Source organism: Apis dorsata, unplaced genomic scaffold (genome assembly GCF_000469605.1).
Source record: "Apis dorsata unplaced genomic scaffold, Apis dorsata 1.3 scaffold_655, whole genome shotgun sequence".
Lineage (NCBI taxonomy): Eukaryota > Metazoa > Arthropoda > Insecta > Hymenoptera > Apidae > Apis > Apis dorsata.
In genome coordinates this window covers 159079-171412 of record NW_006263844.1, presented here as the reverse complement: position 1 = coordinate 171412, position 12334 = coordinate 159079, and the positions used below count along the sequence as shown (strand labels likewise).

The 12334-nt window shown below is 32.3% G+C and overlaps 1 long non-coding RNA gene across 4 annotated transcripts in view; it reads right to left on the bottom strand.

Annotated features, from left to right (window-relative positions):
• The window catches only part of LOC102675966, a 27703-nt gene that overhangs the window by 10967 nt on the left and 4402 nt on the right, over positions 1 to 12334 (bottom strand). Inside the window, exon 2 of one of the 4 annotated variants that reach the window (XR_422616.1) lies at positions 7218 to 7345. The exons of 1 other annotated variant lie outside the window; for it this stretch is intronic. This is a non-coding gene — a long non-coding RNA (uncharacterized LOC102675966). Of the gene's footprint in view, positions 1 to 1757; positions 2466 to 7217; positions 7346 to 12334 lie in introns of those variants that run through there. 2 more of the 4 variants (XR_422617.1, XR_004151383.1) reach the window with 2 other exon arrangements.

Sequence of the window (12334 nt, the reverse complement as noted above, 5' to 3'; positions counted from 1 at the left end):
GAAAAAAAGTATGGCAAAACCGCACAGAGATAAGAGAAGTTCTTCAAACGTTTTTTTGACTATCTTGACATCACACGCTACATAATAGAAGAGCTATAATATAAATATTTAAAAATTATTTTTATATAAAGTTACGTTAAAATAATGATCCAAGACTGAAATATTTTCGAAATTATCTATAATATATCTAGCTTATTTATATACTCAAATACGAAATTATATTTATAAATTAACTATCGTTACAAATTGTAATTATGTTTTATTGATGAAAAATAAAAAAATTTTTATATTATCGATATATTAGAATTCTCTGGATTCTATGCTGAATTAATGCATACGGAGATTTAGCTACAGATCGTCTTTTTGAATCGGTATATATAACAAATACTATAGTAGAAAGTGCAAAGCGTCGCCTTTCTTCGGCATTTCAAAAATTTTCGAGCTCTCTTTTAAACAGAAAGAGAATAAAATAGGACGATGGAAATATTACGATCAGGTGAAAATTATTAAAAAAAATAAAAAAAAAGAAATATTTATTTTATTGTCATTATTTCATAAAAAAGATGTTTGTCTATATTTTGATATCTGTTTTATTGAATATTTATGATAAGCTACGATACGATTTTAGCTTGATAGACGATCTATATATATAGAGAAAAGAAAAATTTTGCAAGTTATATACGTGTCATCCCGCACAATATGCGTGAACAACAATATCAATTTCATTTCATGTTAATGCTAATGTGATCGTGCACATCGTATTCACTCGGTTTATAATCCGCAAATATTTCTGCAGAGACAGGTCTATAATTCTCTGTTATTTAATAACGCTCGTGCAAATTCGCCGAAGGGATACGCAAGTTATGTGGTTATCCTACTTCCGTTTGATTATCGCAAACGTAATGAAACAAATTGGAAACCGCCTACAGACATGTGGGCTATTATTATACCATGATATTAAGAAAAAGAAAATATTGAATTGTTCATAGAAGAAAAAAAATTCATTTTTGTCGTTTAAATAATAAATAAGTGACTACTTCGATGCAAAATGGTATCTAGTTGAAAATACTTGCGGCGTTACTCGATCGAGGTATAATCCATCGTGTAGCTCGCTCAAAGCAGTTAGAGAGTGTGGCGCACAATGGAAACTTGGCAGAATATTCCAAACATGACATTAATTTGAACTACACCATTATCCAAAGGACAATACAGATTTAACGTTATCGTTTAATGATCTAGTCGAAATAACAATAATGATCTGATCAATTATATCAATTATTAACGATAGTCACATATAAATAAATAATTTTTTTTCATACATTTTTACATATTTATTTACTTAATCTCGATTTTTTTCAATACATTGCCAAGGCAGTCCTTGTTCATTATTAAAAAATTATTATACAAAAACAGTTTAGATTAAATCATCGATGATACAGATTAAAAAAAAACTCGACTTAACCTAATTTAAAAAATTGTTTTTCTTAACAATTCTTTATTTTAAAAAAATCATCAAGATGGCAAATTTTTTTGTAAATATTTACCAATTTATTTTTAAAATTCTAACCAACTGATTTCTCCGATGAATTTACGAGCGTTCTATTGACGACCAGAAGATGTTCTAACATTCACGAATGATGGTGTATGTTGATCGTTTCAATTTAAACTTAAATCCATTGCACATTTTATATGCGCGATGATATTATATATGATAAACAGCTTTCCTTTTTTAAAAACTCGTTATTTATCAATCTTACTTGTTGCACGATTCACTTTTAATCTCGAAAAATTCACAAGCCAACATTTCGACGAGCACCAGAGAAGCACACCACTTAGTCGGATGAGAAATAGTAGTCTGTTTTCTTTTTTTTTTTCCCTTCCTTTCTTTTCTTTCCTTATTTTTTTTTTTTTTTTTTAAACCATAACGATCCATCGGCGTCCACGACACGTATTCAACCGTTCTTTTCAAAGTTTCGCTTCTTTCGTGATAAATTATCCGAAGGATCGAGTACTAATTCGAAGGTCCTTTTTGTTCGTCTCCGTTTCCATCTTTCTCCCTTCGCCATCCTTCCTTTCTCCTCTCCTTCGATCTTTGCCTAAGTAATTATCGATCTCGATAGATCACTTAGGTGATTGAGAAAGGGGACGGAGAGAGCTCTCGTTTTCTTTCCGGAGGAATAATCGAAAGGGAAATGCAACGTATTTAAAGGGAATCGTGTCCGATGGAATGAAGCTTCACTCTATCCTGAACGAAAACTTTTGGAAATTGGAAAACGTTGATTCTTCCTCGATTCTTCAGCCTCTATTATTTCCCATTGTCGCTCAACTGTTTCTTTTCAACTCTCTTCTTATCGATTTTCAAGAGTGAGGATTAAAAACTTTTAATTGAGCCTCGATCCTAATTCAAAGCTTTCAATTTAACGTTTATTTTTCATAATTCTTTCTCCCTTAAACAAAGAATAAAATAAATTCTTAAATAAAGGATATCAAGTATGAAGTTATAAAATGAAAAATGTGCAGTTATGAGAAATCTATTAAAAAACATATTTTTCCATTTGTTAATTCCATTTATAGAATTCTCTCCTGAGAAACTATTTAATATGGGTAAAGAATATTATCTCTTCTTTACTTTAGAATGATAAAAAGTAAAACTTCTTAAGAATGTACTTCCTTTCAACGATTCAATATCCTAAAGAATCTTATATACAACTATATATATATACGATTATTTCTACGAGTATCCGTTAAAGTCTGAACGACTAAACTGAACGACTTTGAATATATTGTACAAATGTGATGCCTGAACCGATGCTACTACCATCTACTGTCGTATGATTGTAACAACCGTTTATATTATGAAGTTTGAGTGAACGATTTACTTCAACTATATTATTGCGATTGTAATGATTCTAACTATACTCTGACGAGAATTGTATCGTTGCTGAATTCTATCCGATCTTTATTTCTATTTTATTCTACTAATTGATCTGATCTAAAAAACTATCGCTGATCTTGGTTTTTTTCTCCAATCATTTTCAGTGAAAATGAAAATTAAGAAAAGGTTAGAGGAACTAATAGTCGCTTTATATATTTATATATTTCTGAACAAAATTTATTTTTAAAGGTATAAAAAATAATTCTAAATTTATTAAGAAGTATTTCAATTTTTATAAGAAATATAACATCTCGAAACATTTGTTTTAATTTAAAATCGTTGTAAATTATTGATAAGTTTTGTTTTTTTTTTGTAAATTAAATTTAAAGTTAAATAATTACTTCATATTAGAAATTCACGCGATGTAATGATCTGTAGATGATTTTTTTATACGTTCCATGTTGTTCTATGTAACGAGAATCGAATGTATGAAAATTAGAAACTTTCTATTTTTTTTTTTACTTTTTTTACTTTTTCGCCATATTTGATTTGCAAAACTTTGCAAAACTATATTAATAACTAATAAATATTCGTTGGATTCTCACTGTTTAGATCCATATAAAAAAAATAATTTTGTCCAGTTAGCTCCTATTATTCGAATTTCTATTATTCTGGATCGCGTGGAGATCAAAATCTTTGTGCTCGCTTCCACAGTGGTCCGTCGCAAGTGTGACTCGTGAAATGGCCATTGCTGCTATATCTCTGTTTAAATCGAGGATCTGAAAAGTGTTAGAAAATTGTGCTCGCTCGTAAATTATTGTTGGATTATTGAAAATACTCGAGTTTTTGAAAATAAAATCCAGACTGTTCGATCGTTTCACAAGTCTTGGCTATCAACAATATCTGAAAAAATGTTTCAGATAAAAGTTATACGTGACATATGTATAATGATAATTCGATTTCTTTGAGTTCTTGTTCGCGTTCCAATCTTTATATAAAACACCATATTTTTTATATCCAACTTATATTTTCAAAAACATTACTTTGGCGCATGCACTATCGAAAAATAAAAATTTCAAAAAATTACCCATCACTTTTCTCCTTTATTCGATACAATGAAAAAAATAATAAAATTATCTCGTATGGAGGAAAAAGAGAAAATAAAGAATGGATAAGCTAATAAAAGGTTTAAACAAATTTGCCAGAGAAAGAAAAAAGAATTGAATCCAACGGTTTTCTTTTTAAATCGATCCAATCCCAAATTTATTCTAATTACCGACAGCGATCCCCAGTCTATCGATAGCTTTATCCACTTGCTTTCCACGGGGTGAAATTTCATTCCTTCGGAATGTCTAATGATCGCCTTTATAAACTCATCTGCCGGTTAGCTATTACATACTATGACGAAAATTTGTGTCTCGCTAATGCGAGCGCATCGCCTCGAGGATTGATCGCGCAGTCTCGTCGCAGATCCAAATGTGCTTACAGAGGTGAATTAAGGTCGATAAAGGAGAGACTTTTGGCCAGGCAAATAGGACAAGTAATATCTCTCTTCCGATAAGAGGAAATTAGAGAACGTAAAAATGGGGGGAAAAAGTTAAATGGTTTAAAGAGGATTATCTTTAGAAATCTACCGATTTTTAAACGCAGCAATGCATGCACAGAATGCTGATGATTTTTTTTTTCTTTTGAAAACTGAAAAATTTCTCTTTTACAGCTCGACTCGACTCGTTTCGATTATTTTGTGTATTTATAATTACGGGATATTCATATAACATTTTTGGAAACACATTGTTAAGTTAGCAATTCTAAATATACTTTATTCATTTTAATCCTGCCATATTTTGTTATAATTTGGATTTAAATCGTATAAAGTGTGTCAATTTTGAGATATCGTAATAGGAAATCTTCATCAAATGAATAATCATTTTTTTCCATGAATATATCAATACATCTTGTATATGTATAAATACAAAATTTTTGATTAGCTAAAATATATCCGATATTTTACTTTCCAAGTTATTCAAGTATACACAGTCATTCAAACTATAGATAGATTTCTTTGTTCGACTTCTTAGCCTTCCCTCCCTTTCCTAGATGTTAAAAGCGGTTGAAGTTTGCCATTCGAGGGGAAAAGGACGAGCAAACGTACGCTCTCTCTCTCTGTCGATCATCCGCGTAACGAGCGATAATTTAGGAAACGCGTCAAACAACGATCAAGAGTGGGCTCGACGCCGCCGTTATTTCAATTCGAGTTTCAATGAAAATTCCCCATCGATCGTGTTTGGGAACGTATTAACAACGGGAGATGGGAGATATAATTGCGATGTGTTCAGCGGAGGATACGTTTCACGGCTTAAATCGAATACGCTTTCGATCGATGATGGAATTTCGAGTGCACGTGTGTTATTATGAAAACGTTTTATAAAATATCGATAGATGGTTAATGTCGCGTTAAAATTTCGAAGAATTGATCGAATAAGTTAAAAATTACAAAGTTTAAAAAGATTTTCATTATTTCCATTAATTCGAAATATTTGACTGAATTTAATAATTGATATTTCATTGAAAAATAAAATCGATCGAAATATTATTAATCGAGAATACGGATGTATATTCTTGTCGACGAGTATACAACACGGTTGTAATCGTTGAACGATTGTTGGTCGGAAATTTAAAAAAAGATTTCACCATCTGAAGAGGAAATATCTCGCTCTTCTACGATGTGAATCGTCGTTTTTAATTTCCACGGAATGTGATGAGAGAGAGAGAGAGAGAATGCATTGACAGTTGTGTCGGTAAGTTATCATTTCGTCGCCTCGATGACTTTTAGTCGAAAAATGTGTCGATCGTGTACAAAACTTTATAGATTCGAAGCAGATATATTTGAATCGATTGAACTTTAAATAACTCAAAGGCCAGCTCGCGAGAAATTAAAAATTTCGCCATTTAATTTTTATACATCCTTCGAATATTTAATAATCGTCCACGGCCACGATTAAAATAACCGCTTGAGTTACTTGTTATCGATCGTAAAATAAAATTTTTCTTGGCCATTACGTACGCCACGCACAAAGGTTAAATTTATCAGCTGCTTGTATATTCTATTTTAATAATTACATCGACGGTTCGAGGCGTATCGTTGAAGTATTATTAAAAAAAAAAAAAAAAATATTATGTATTAAATCACTCCACGAATCAAAAATAAATTATACACTGAATCGAATTATTCGAAATTATCACTTGCTTGAAATATTTCAATCAAAAATAAATCATATGAGTTAGAATATTACTAGAATTACCATTTGATTCGATAATAGAATAAAATTACGATATCTTTTCACTTTTAATTTAATAAAAAAAATATCATTCTCGAATAAATCAATTTAATTTTTAGACTAAACACTTTTTCTTCGTATATATGAATATGATATCCAATATGACATCTATTCCGAGGATTACGGATAAAATAATTTGACGCTATTTATAAGTCCTTGTCTTTTTGGTTAAGAAAGTCAAGTTAACTGCTGTTTCTTCCAAGAATACTCCCTTTACACCACTCTCGAGGCTACCAACCGACCCAATCGGCGTTTCGTTTCGTCGTATAGCGAGTTTTATTACCCAAACATAGTTACTCCCACCTTTCAACCAGTTTCCATCTGATAGACAAAGTATTGTTCATTGGTGGAAAGAAGTCTCGTGGAAGGAACGCGAGTCTGATTGGTTAATGTGAAAAGAACCGTTTATTTTTCATACGTATTTTTGTTTCTATGTGGTTTTGTTACAAATACCAATCCAAAATAACGATCCAAACCTTGTGTAACGTAGAATCCAGAATATTCTAACGTACGGATATATTATAAAAATTTCTTTTCATATACGTAGATTATTTACAATTTGTAACGATAATTTAATTTATAAATGTAATTTCGTATTCGAGTATACGAATAAAGTAGACATACTATAGATAGTTTCCAATCTTGAATGATTATCCTAATATAACTTCATAAATGAAAATAATTTTTACTTATTTTGAATATTTATAAATATCAAATTATAGCTCTTCTACTATTATATAGTGCGGTATCAGGATATAATATATAATCAAGAAAGCATTTGAAGAACTCGTGCCTCTGTGCAATCTTGCGAGATTTCTTTTTAGCGGTGAATGATATAATATTTCACGAAGAAAATTCCATTTTTGCACGATAAAATAGTAAAGCAATGAAATTAAATCGAAGGGGAAATAGATTTTTGATAAATGCGTTACTCGTATTCTGTATTCTCGTAAATTCGAAGGATCCTTTTGCTTCGAATCTCCGACGGAGGTTTCTCAACTTACTTTCCATACCGTTATGCGCCATTTCGTAGACGCGCGTCTGCATTTCCCTGTGGACGTGAAAAGCGAAACGTAGCCGTGTAAACATCTGTGGAATCGAGCTCGAAAGCGTTGCCGACTTCATCTTTCACCTGTAACGGTGAACAGAAAGAGAGAAAGAGAAGGATGTATAGGAAAGAAACAAAAAAACGGATCATTTTTTTTTTTTGAATATCGTTCACACGTAGCATAGAAAATAATTTCCTGTTCGTTAAACGTATTTCAGAATTTCACGTTTCGTCTAAAAATTTTTATTTATTTATTTATTTTTTTTTTTTTTTACATCAAAACGCGTAGATAGGATACTCCTATGGTGGAAAAAACGCAGCAACAGTGTCCTCGTGTTACGAATTGCACGAAACAGCGAACGGTAGAGCAAGTGCCACTACGCTCCATTAAATTCAAGCCGATCCCTTGGCTACGTCCGCGTTGAAACGTTTTTTTTTTTTTTTTTTTCGTTATTTGTAATTTTCCACCGTACCTCGTCGTCGCTCTTTTCCAACCGTGTCCTTACGGATAAACAGTTGTGTAAAAATAAAAATCTACACATCACTTTTCCTAGTTTACCAGTTTCTTTCTCGTATGAATTAATCAATCGCAAACTATCATTTAATTTTAATCAACACGCGTAATTCGATCAGGGGAGATCACGAGAATTAAGAAAAAAAAATCAATCGAATATTTTTAGATTACGAATGCGATGGACGAATAAAAGTATCGATACAGCAATAAGAATCGATCTTCTCGAACGGTTTCCTCGATTTTACATTTTTCATTTCTGAATCCCTTATTCATCATATTTTCGTTTGCCTCGTTTTTGCCCCACGAATCTCTCTCCATTCTTTCTTCTTCGTTGTCCACGATGGTCGGTCCAATTGAATATCTTTTTTGGCCATCTATCCTCCACCATTCGTTATAGATGTCCATACCATCCGAGCCAGCTCTAATCGTTTCTATAATATCTTTATCTATTCGCGGATTTTTTAACTTTCTCTTTGATTAAAAAGTACGCTGTCTCGTATAATTAATTCGTAGCTATACAATTCATTTCAACTTCTTCCTCGCTTCTTATTTATTAGCTTCGTTTTTCTTCCACTTTATATAAAATATAAGCTCGTATTTATCACACGCACGAGTCTTTGCTTTATCTTCCAAATGCGAATAAAATGGAAAATCACGAAAAATGATTTAACAATCGAAAGGAAAGAAGAAGAAGAAGAAAAATTGCGAGTAAAGGTTTCAAAATTCAAAATAAAATTATGCGTTATTCTTTAATTTTACTCAAAGTAAAATCCAATTTTTCAAATTGAATAATTAGTTCGCGGGATCTTATCTGCAAAGATGGCCGCTGTCTATAAAATTGCGGCCGTAAAATCTGTGGAAATGTGAACACAGCGGGAAGAAAGTTTGAATCTTATGGAAGCTTTTACGAGAAATTAGCCACTTTTAAATCGCATTTTCATCGAGCACCCTTTCGATTCTTTTTTTTTTTCGCGATGAACAATTTCATCGTTGCGAATTTCGTGAGAATCGCGTTTAAACGAGAAAATTGAACGTGACAAAGGGTCAGTACGTGTACGACAAGCTTTCAAGAATTACTCGTTATAACGAGCGAGCTCGTACGCGAATCAAGCTTAAATATCGAAAATCGCGAAAATGGATGTTAAGATCGAATTCATAAGGTTCCAAGCTTCGATCCAAGCAAAAATTCAAAATATTTCGATAATATCAAAGAAAAAAAATATTATAATATTGAAGAATCGATTTTAAGGTCAAAGTAAACAGAAAGGTATATAAAAGTGTCGATTAAGATTTATTTATTCGATAGTAGAATGTAATTGTATCTCTGTTTTCGTTTCGTTTCATTTTTCCAAAGGTAAACTCCACGAATATATATTTACATTCTGTATAATTTGTCTTATCTTGCTTAAATAGAAAGAAGACTGCGAGATATTTAAACGTTACCAAAGAGATTTTCAATTCAAAAAAAAAATAAGCTTAACTACTAATTCTGTCTTCGTTTCGTCTAACATTCTCTACGAATATATATATATTTACATAGTCTGTATTTGTAATTTTTCTTATCTTGTTTAAATAGAGAAGACTGCGAGATATTTAAATATTAATAGAAAAAAAATCTACATTTCTTCTAAAATTTTCCAAAGATAAACTCCACGAATGTAATAACAGAATAATTTTAAACTAACTTTTATACAGAAAAAAAAGAGGACTAAGAGATATTTAAATATTACAAAAAAAAAAAAATTACACTCATCTCTATTTCTTTTATTTTTCAAATATAAACTTTATGGAATATAACAATTAATTTATTATACCAAGAATAATTTTTCTCGCTTTTATACAGATAGAAAGAGGATATTTAAATATCGGAAAAGATAAGTAAATCCACGATCATTATTCGATGATATTAATTCACGAGCTCATTACATGTATCTTGATCTACGATAAACGCTTTTGTCCCCATTGTCTTGAACCCATGTCCAAAATTCGCATTCAAATTCGCTGACCAATATTTTGCGTAAGCATTTCGCGATAAACTAGTCGCAACAAAAGCGGCCGATAAACGATATCGACAAGGGGGTAGTGTACGCGCAACACTGTGCGTACGTATATACGCCGTTGCTTCGAATAAAACGAGATAATGCCTCCGATAGGAAGCATCGACCAGGGACCCATAATGCACGTTGCTTTACCCGCAGAGACAACGGTGATTCCAAGGGAAATATCCTCGAAACGCCAACCTATCCCTTCGTGATTATCGAAACGTGAATGGAGAACGAGATACAACGATACGCGAATTTTTTACATAACCTAACCTAACCTAACTGTTTGTGATCGCTCGTAAGATTTATTTTGAAAAGCTCATTCGGAAAAATTCCTCATATAGAAACCCTTTTCTGTTATTATCACTCGCAGATCTCTATTAAACAAAGGACGATGTTATTTGGAGAAGAACTATAATTTTTTAGAGTTTTGTCGACACTTACAATCGTATATTTTTGATACACTTCAGTATGGCTGGAGCGAAACTCGATTCCAAGAGTGACATATTAGAGACACGGCTGACTCAATGGCAACTAATATCATTCTAATTCGAGAATTTTTTCTTTAATTTAAAAGTGTCGCGAATTAGATATTGATATTATTAGTTATTATCGCGTTCCACTTGAAGAGAATCTGAAAATGCTTCCTCGATTCAATTAAACTATAAAGGGATTTTCTGAGGGCACGAACTTCACTTGAAATAGTCCCATGGTAAACAAATCGTACTTTGACCGTCGGATAAAACAAATAAATAGTTCTGAATCACATCGTGTTCTGACCGTCGGATACGATTACTTATTGTAGCTTGAAAGAGAATCTAATTATCGTTTATTGTGAACACGTACGTCGTATACGATAGTTTCTTTGTAATTGAAGTTTCTTTGTAATGATCATCTACTGTGACATCGTGAGAGATTCAGCTCTCTTAAAGACACACGTATCGCACTCGTAATCGCACTAAAACTCTTCGTGAAGAAAATATATCAATAATCACAAGACCAGTTTCTTCACATATACAGCTCAAAAAGAGCATTTGACATGTATCCATACACTTAACGATCCACTACAATACTATTATTACTGTCGGCATACTAACTTAAACTAAACTTAACCTAATTTAATCTTAATAATCTTTTTGTATTTCTTTGTATTTTTAATCGAGTATCTATTCCTTTGTCGATACAATAGTTTCCGGTGTGAAATTCGAAACGGCGAGGAATCGTGTTTTTTGGCAAAACGAACGCGTGACGCGATCACGAAAATCAACGAAGTTACACGAAAAGTCGACTCGTCTCGTAAATCTCGATCGAGTTTCGAGAGCGCCATCTGCGACAACCTGGAAAAAAACTGATTTATTATTTCGTCGAAAATCGATGCGACTGTTCGATTTATCCTCGTATAATGCATAAATTTCCACAACACAGCGAGAAACAGAAATAGCCGTGAAAAGAAAAAAAATGAAGAGGAAAGAGAGGGTGGAGAATTAAAAGTTGGAGATAAAAATAAAAACATTCGTCTTCTTTCTTTCTTTCCTTCCTTTCCGTTGCAAAATGTATGTTTCACAGAACTGGTGCGAAAAAATTGTGAAAATTTTTTTTTCATATATAAATATCAAACGCGAGACGCTCGTTTCTATAGAATGAATCGAGGGTAATAACGCACGAATCAAACGAGTAGACGAGAAAAAAGATTGGAAGCTATCACGTTACGTATTATTTAGCTTGATTCGGCTTTGAAAGTTACAAGCACCTACGGCATAGAAGAATGTCACGAGTAGTGCCTTAATAGTATACTCCTTCAATCGACTATACGTTTCAAAAGCATGTAGTAGGACTTTCAACTTTCGAACAGTGTAAAACGTGTGTCTCAAATTTCTCCATATCCCCTCTCATCTCTTACATATGCATTGAATTATAACTTTAAAACAGCTCGATCTCCCGTTACTGTTATCCATCTCCTTTTATTCATTCCACCTTCGCGTATGAATGAATAATTTTATTCATTATCCACCGGTCCAATTATGTATATTCGCCGGATGAAACACGATTTTTTTCAAAATCACCCAGTGTTGGAAAACTGGGAGGGAACCAAGTTTAATAGAAAAATTGATACGCTTTCAAAGTTGGAAACACAGTTTAAAGCCGTATCTGTTAAAAGTTCATAATTGAATCCTCCAGGACACGTACGTAACTTATATTCTCTTACCAACGTTATTTTATTCCATCGTACAATTTTTCTTCGAATGAATACGTTAGAGGAGGAAGGGATTTTCGTATTGACTACAACCTGAAACTTATTATTTATAATCTTTTTATTAAAAAATCAATCATCGATTCTTCCCATTTCCCCGATACGTCAGGCTTAAAACTTAATCGCAGTTTTTACGACTGACCTGGCTTCGTTCAATCCGGGAGATATCTCTTTCGGCCGGATATCTCGTTCCTTATAAATTTGCCTGAATTTTTATCGCCTGTATCCATTGATCGACTATCGATAAGCGATCCAGAAACTATAAT